At 37.3% G+C, this 8,202-nt stretch overlaps 1 long non-coding RNA gene across 1 annotated transcript; it reads left to right on the forward strand.

The window, feature by feature from the left end:
- Positions 1 to 4,293: 4,293 nt before the first annotated feature.
- Positions 4,294 to 6,569, forward strand: LOC113072074 (uncharacterized). The gene is made up of 3 exons (XR_003280262.1): positions 4,294 to 4,333; positions 4,859 to 5,020; positions 6,316 to 6,569. It is a non-coding gene; the product is annotated as an uncharacterized LOC113072074 (long non-coding RNA).
- The last annotated feature ends 1,633 nt before the right edge of the window (positions 6,570 to 8,202 follow it).

Genomic DNA, 8,202 nt, shown 5'->3' on the forward strand with positions numbered 1-8,202 from the left:
GATTCTTTCTTGATTACTCAGAGTGAGCCGGTGGAAGTCAAGCTGTCTATTGACCCTGAACTTTTTAAATCAGATCTTGATGTCCTGACTGAAGTGGAGAAAATTCCTTTAACACTTGGTAGAGAACAATTAGCTATAGCACAAAAGTCTGATCCCACTTTATCGAAGTGCATAAGTGCCACCTGCGCTGGTGAAAGAAGTCCTAAAACTAGAGTAGGATATTTTTGGGACCGGGAAGTGCTAATGCGTTGGTGGAGGCGACAATTCTCTGATGAGGATGAGTGGAGTACAAGCTACCAAATTGTTCTTCCACAAGGTTATCGTAGACAAGTTCTGAAGTTGGCTCATGAGAATGTTTTGTCTGGTCATCTGGGTATCACAAAGACTTTCCAGCGGATTTCAAGGTACTTCTTTTGGCCCGGTTTGAAGTCTGCAGTGTCAGGCTTTGTTCGTTCCTGTTGTGTTTGTCAGCTCTCAGGTAAACCAAATCAGGTTATTTCTCCTGCTCCTTTGCAACCAATTCCTGTTGTGGGAGAGCCTTTTGAGAAACTCCTGATTGATTGTGTAGGTCCATTGCCCAAGTCAAAATCAGGTCATCAGTACATCCTAACGTTAATGTGTGCTGCGACACGATATCCTGAGGCTGTCCCGATACGTACTCTTAAAGCAAAAGTAGTTGTGAAGGAGCTTGTAAAATTTTGCTCTACATTTGGATTGCCTAAGATTATCCAATCTGATAGAGGTACCAATTTTACCTCTCATGTGTTCAGGCAGGTATTACGAGAACTGGGGGTGAAACATCAACTGTCAAGTGCCTATCACCCTGAGTCCCAGGGGGCACTTGAAAGGTTTCACCAAACTTTAAAGTCCATGCTTCGTGCATACTGTCTTGATACAGGAAAAGACTGGGGAGAGGGATTGCCATTACTCATGTTTGCAATTAGAGAGACCGTTCAAGAATCACTGGGTTTCAGTCCTGCGGAACTCGTTTTTGGCCATACAGTTCGGGGACCATTGAAGTTGTTGAGTGAGCAGTTGCTGTCTAAGACCACTCCACCCATGTCAGTTTTAGACTATGTCAGTTCTTTTCGGGAACGTCTCCACAGGGCATGTGAAGTTGCAAAACAGCATCTTGTTAAAACACAGGCTAAAATGAAAGCTCATTATGATAAGCAAAGTGTAGTGCGTAATTTTCAACCTGGTGAAAAAGTGCTTGTCCTTCTTCCTGTTCCTGGCTCAGCTTTGCAAGCCAAATTTTCGGGCCCCTATGTTGTTGAGCGAAAGCTTGGTGACACAGACTATGTGATTAGTACCCCAGACCGTAAGAGAAAAACCCGGTTGTGTCACATAAATATGTTGAAAGCCTACGTGACCAGGTCGGTATCTCCAGAGTCAATACCAAAACCTGTATCGGTTTTGTCCACTAGTGTCAGACAAGTGGTATATAATCCTGTAAATGATGGCTTGGCCAATAGTGATGTTCATGGCCTGACAATGCGCTTAAAAAATTCCTCCATTTTGAGTGATTTGAAATCATATCTCTGGTATCTTCCTAAAGAACAATGTGAGGACATTGTAAATCTGGTCCACAAGTATTCTACTTTATTTTCTGATGTGCCAACGCAGACTACAGTGTTGAAACACGATATCGATGTGGGCGAGTGTAGGCCAATCAAGCAACACCCATATCGGCTCAACCCAATGAAGCGTGAATTAATGAGAAAGGAAGTAGAATATTTGTTAAATCATGGTTTGGCCTTTCCCAGTCAAAGCCCATGGAGTTCACCCTGTATTTTAGTTCCAAAACCTGACTCAACTGTAAGATTTTGTACTGACTACCGTAGGGTTAATAATATAACAAAACCAGATTCCTTCCCCCTGCCACGTATGGAGGATTGTGTAGATCGAGTAGGCTCTGCTCGTTTCATTACCAAGCTTGATCTCCTAAAGGGGTATTGGCAGGTACCCTTGACCCCACGGGCCTCTGAGATCTCTGCATTTGTCACCCCTGATAACTTCCTGCAATATTCCATTATGGCATTCGGGATGAGAAATGCCCCAGCAACTTTCCAACGGCTCATGCAGAGAGTTTTGTCAGGGGTGCCCAATTGTGAGGTATATCTGGACGACTTGGTTATCTACTCAATGTCTTGGGAGGATCACGTAAATAACTTGGAACTAGTTTTCAAGAGGTTGGCTGAAGCATCATTGACCTTAAACTTGGCGAAGTGTGAATTTGCTAAAGCTATGGTCACTTATCTTGGTAAAGTGATTGGACAAGGGCAAGTTAAGCCAGTTGATGCCAAAGTGAATGCCATTGTTGATTTTCCCACCCCAACCAACAAGAGAGAGCTCCGACGTTTTCTGGGGATGACTGGATATTACCGTGGATTCTGTAGGAATTTTTCAGTGGTGGTATCCCCACTAACAGATCTGCTAAGTACGGCCAGAAAATTTGTGTGGGGACCTGAATGTGAACAGGCCTTTAATTCTGCAAAGATACTCCTTTGTAATTCTCCAGTGCTGTCTGCTCCTACCTTTTCACTTCCTTTCAAGTTGCAAGTGGATGCCAGTGCCGGTGGAGCTGGAGCTGTATTGCTGCAGGATGATGACTCTGGTATTGAACACCCTGTAGCTTACTTCTCTAAAAAGTTTACGAAGAGTCAAAGAAAGTATAGTACTATAGAGAAAGAAGCACTATCTCTGTTGCTGGCACTTCAGCATTTTGAAGTATATGTTGGTGGAAGCTGTAATCCCATTAGGGTGTATACGGACCACAATCCCTTGGTTTTTTTGTCACGAATGTCCAACTCAAACCAGCGTTTGATGAGGTGGTCGCTCATGGTACAGGAGTTCAATCTAGACATTCATTATAAGAAAGGAGTTGAAAATGTTGTTGCTGATGCTCTGTCACGTGTTTATGATGGTGAAATTTAGAGGTATACTGTCTTGTATTATATACAAACCCCTGGTTTGTAATTTAAGGGTGGGGGTGTTACGTTCTACAGATTAAGTTTATTTTGTATACATGTCTTCCCAACCACTAGATGGCAGTCGTGGTTGCCCCCCCCCCCATGCCTTTATTTCTGTGCAGGTAAAGCCAGGTGAAGGTGATCTCCTGGGATGAAGGATGCTCGTTTGGGGAGTGGTCTTGTCGAAGTTTAAAAGCCTCATCGCGCTCAAGGGAGAGGGACGCGTGGTTCTTTTGTTGTTTGGGGCTTTAGCTAATAGTTGGTTCTTTCTAAGCTCTACTGTTGTTCAGTTGTGAATCAGTGTTAAAACCTTTCTATTTAATTCTTTGCCTTGCTGTTAACTTGTCAACATTGTTACATTGATATAGACACTTATTTCTTTCTGTATTTATTTTGATACCAATTGTGGAAACGTGTCTTCTAATTTCAATATATACATCCAAAAACGGGAAGTTCTAGGGAGTGGGTGCCCTCTTTTATTATTTTTGAATCATTTTCTCCTGTTTAAAACTAGAGAGGGAGTAAGGGAATTATATTGTTGTTTATTTACTTTTTATTTCTGTAAGGTAAGTGTAGACTTGGCCGCAATAGTTAGAGGCATTTTTTTTATTGTATTTTCTTTGGGATTTTCATCCACTCCTGAAGACTTAATACTTCCTTGTTTGTGTTACATCAAATAAATTGTTGTATCACAGTTATGTTGTTTACTTTTTTTTCTTTAATGTTGCTTTCCCCTATCCTAGACTGGGTGGAACGTAACATCTAACAACAACATTACACGCTAACTAAAGTGTAAACATGGGATCACAAAGAAGGGGACCTTTTAAAATATCTTGAGTTAAATTTTTATTTCTGAACAGAATTTTTTTTATTTGTTACATATAAAAGCTATTTTTAAATTGTTGTTATTTTTAAGATGCTTCTGTAGTTGATTTTGTATCTTAATTACATTATAAATCACAAACCTCTTTTTTTTTTTTGGTCTAACTAAAGATTCTCTAGACTTGAAATGTAACTAATATCCTCAATATCGTATTTTTTATGGCTGTGTAATTATTTACTTGTATTGTTTTCAGGTTTCAGCAACATTTTATTATTTGCACTGTATGATGTTTACTCATGATTAATTTAACTCACACATGAACATAACGTGTCTGATTCATTGTGTTTTCTCTTTCTGTTTTCAGTCTGTGTAAATGCAGTATTACAGAGAAACAGTGTCTCATCCTGACTTCAGCTCTGAAATCAAACCCATCACACCTGAGAGAACTGAACCTGAGCTGGAATCAAATAAAAAACACAGGACTGAATCACTTATGTGACGTACTGAAGGATTCACGCTGTAAACTGGAGAGATTGAGGTCAGTAACATTCACAGACAAGAATCAAAATGGTGAAAATCCCTTTGTTTAACTCTTATGTGCTGTTCAAGGTCTTTTGAGACCCCAAATGATGTTTGCTGAAATAAAAACAAATTATCCCTTTATCTAAATGATATGAGACTTTGTATGGTTGTCAACACTTGGTAGATCTACAAATAGGAAATTAAATTGGATTGATATCTGGTTGTGTGTTAGTGTGAAAAAAGTCTCTCTCTGGAGACCCATATTGAAATGAATGAGGAAATGATCAAATCATTACTTTCTCTTCTTAAGAGAATTTTTCAGCAATTTTAATTTATTTTTATAAATATAAAAAATATCATAAATCCTTGAACTACACAAATTAGAGTAAAAACATTAAATAAACAGCACATAAGAGTTCAACAAAACACTTTATACTCAATATCTCGTGATGAATGTGTTCACATTATATTTGTGAAAGATTCTTCATCTTAATGATTTGTTTGTTAGATGATCTCTCTTCCTCTGTTTGTCTCTTTCTAGTCTTCATGTCTGTGGCATTACAGATGTTTCTTCTTTAACTCAGTCTTTGACAAACACAAAAGCTCTGCAGTTTCTAAAAGAGATTAATCTGAGAGAAAATATGATCGGAGACTCAAAGCAGAAGCTCATTGATGTGCTACGAGACTCAAACTGTAAACTGATGTGAGTAAACTTCACTTTGTGATATTAAAGAGATTAATTTACCTCTGATATCTGAACAAATATATACTTTCAGATATTAGTGAAAAGAGTTGATCAAATGATCATCAAGCTTTATTTCAGTGGGTTTGTGTCAGAATGAAATGTAAAGTTGATAAAAATGTTGAACACAAAGGAGGAAAGAGAAGAAAAGCAGACGGTCACAGCTTTCTACAGCAACAGCTGCTTTATTAATGAGATCAGTAATAGTGAATCATTAGAGTTTGAAATAGATTTGTTCAGATTGTAGGAAAACGCTGGTAAAATCAGAGCAGATTCAGCTTCAGCTCACAGTCGTCCAGCATCACATGATCAATGTCTCTGTCTCTTGTGTGTTTTTACTTTGACAAGCAACACGTCACATTACTTTACACTTACTTTCTGTAAGAGATAATGTAGCTCCAGCCGCTTGTTATCACAGAATAAACCCGACAGGGTGATCAGGACTTGTGTCCTCCTGAAGAGACTTATTCTGTGATAACATCCGGCTGCATCTGCATTATCACACTTATTATATGCTTTCTTGACACACAAGTTTAGAATTAGACACAATTTAGATTCAGCTAAACACTTCTGCTCAGTTAGCAACAACTTGAACAACAAGACACACTTTGAACAATGTCTCCTCAAGTCTACTATTAACAGGAATCTCCTGCGGTTTGGTTTGAGGGTAAATCCAGTCAGTAACTGAGGCACAAGATAATAGCAGTTGAGAGCGCGGTGCTACGAGAGAAGTCAAAGAAACGCCCGACTCAAATACCGTATGACTGTGTGTTATTCTGCTGCTAATGACACACACCTAATGAATAACACACCTCCGAATGTCGCGACTGACCAATCAGAATCCAGTATTCCAGCGAGCTGTGCAATCATTTCACTTATTTACTGAGACCAACACAAACATGTTTAAACTAGAGACAAACAGCTTTAACTAGAGACACATTTAACTGAAAGATTTGTGTTTTGAGACTAAATCACATTTGTGTTTGTTCCTTGTCATTTATTATATTTGGTGTAAACTTGTTAGTGTGTTTCTCTTTATATTGACTCAATATACACAGATAGTAAACAATGGAATGTATTATATTTAAAAAAACAAATACTGTTTTATAAATACATATTCAAAATCCGATATAGACAGTTATTATTCTGATTACAGTATTTTAATATAACATTTTACTTTAAAAAAATTATTGAAATATATATTGTAATTTGTTTCACTGAACTCTGATTGTATTCTTTTCTTTTAAACCTTACAGTATAGATAGACAGAAATTTTCCAGGAGACATATGTTCAATCACCTGAAGCTGATAAATGCTGTGTATCATAAAGTGAAGTGTTCTTGAGAGGAGCAGTAATCATCAGCTGAAGATCCACAGAAAAGCTTCACTACTGTGTCTATTAGGACAAATAAATGTGTGATAAATGTGTAAATGTGATCCATACAGGTGAAGAGACTCAGACTTTACAATCAAATAATGCAGCATGTGTGTTAGGAACATGATATTGAATGATTAATGTTGCTTTAGTATGATCATTGTGATGATCATTGTGTTTAATGTAAAGCTGGAACAGAGGAGGAAGAAGCTCAGATGAGTCTGTCTGGCTCTTCAGTTTAATAATATTTCTATTAAACTCATTCATAATGATTCAGATGTTTAAATGTGATTGTCAAGTGCAGCACTTAAATGTGTCAAAAGATATAAAGCAAATCTACAATGTGCCAAATTTCCATGTTACTCAATTTTTCTTATCTCATGTTTTATAAACATTATTATATTTTACCTTAACAACAGACACACAACTAAATATAATGTACATATATCCAGTATATAGTTTTTGTTCTGTGGATAGAGTCTCTCCTTCATTGTCTTTCACTCTCCTCTAAATACTCAAACACGTTTATTATTTTTAACACTTTTATATTTTTATGTAAATAAAATGGCACATACAGTTAAAAACAAGTGAAAAGTTTACTTGTCTGTTTTAAGTATTATTAAACTGTTTTAAATACAGGCTAACTTGTAGACATGAAACAAAGCATAAATAGCTAATGCATAATAACAGAAATGTTCCCATTATATGTACAGCAGGTAAAAGAAGTCAGCATTTTTATTTTTCTCAGTTAATATATTTTTAAAGGTGCTGTACTTTCTTAATTGCGCCGCATGAGTAGTTGTTGGTCAGAGATGTTTTGGAGCAGAAGATCTGCAGGATTCTGGAGGTTCATCATGTGGAAAGTTGATAGTTAGGTAAAGTGCTTCTGTCGTTCTCTAACATTCAGATCTGTAAAGTAACGTGGAAAGGACACAGCTCTGATACAGAGTCATTCTAGTGTTGGACCTCCACATATTGTTCAGTGTTATAAGCTGTTTCTGCTCTTGCTAATGCGTCTCTTGATGTCATTGTCTGTCCTTCATCATGTCTAATGATGAAGCCCAGGTCTACAAACTCCTCATTTCTACAGAGGTCTGCTCCTGTACTTTAATTGCTGAGGGGTTTGAGGTGTTCAGTGTTATCATCTCTGTTTTCTGCTTGTTGATCTTGGAGTCTAGTTGTCTGGGTCCAGATGTTTTTCTCTGGTGAGGGTGTAAGAACAACAGCTAATCATCAGTGAAGTCAAGATCTTCTCTGGATAATGCTCAACTTAAACAGACAAACACTTCATGAGTCAACGGTCAGCTTTCCTCACAACGGAGAGCTCAGACTCAGATGTTAATAAATAATCTTATAATATTCATACACCAGACAGTTGAGTATCTAGAGTACATTACTGCACAGTGTGTAATGTGTCATTTCAGGATTTCATTTGGATAGAAATTAAATCCAAGCAATGCCATTTAGTTGGCAAACTAAATGAAATGACCGTCAAATGGTCAGCAAATGAACTTAATGAACTGATGCTTGAGCAGCAAATCAGCATATTAGAATGATTTTTTGTTTTTTCAGATAGTGAGCAGGAACAAACAACTATGACTGGACTGTCATACACACACTGTAAAACCCGACAAGTTCACTTAAATCAAAAAAAAATGTTAAAACAGATTACTTAATATTTTTTAGTTCAATAAAATTTATATTTTTAAGTGTCTGTTACCATACACTGTAAACCCTAATAAGTTCACAGAACTCTTAAGTTTAAAAA

Source organism: Carassius auratus, unplaced genomic scaffold (assembly GCF_003368295.1).
Source record: "Carassius auratus strain Wakin unplaced genomic scaffold, ASM336829v1 scaf_tig00008518, whole genome shotgun sequence".
NCBI classification, from domain to species: Eukaryota; Metazoa; Chordata; class Actinopteri; order Cypriniformes; family Cyprinidae; genus Carassius; species Carassius auratus.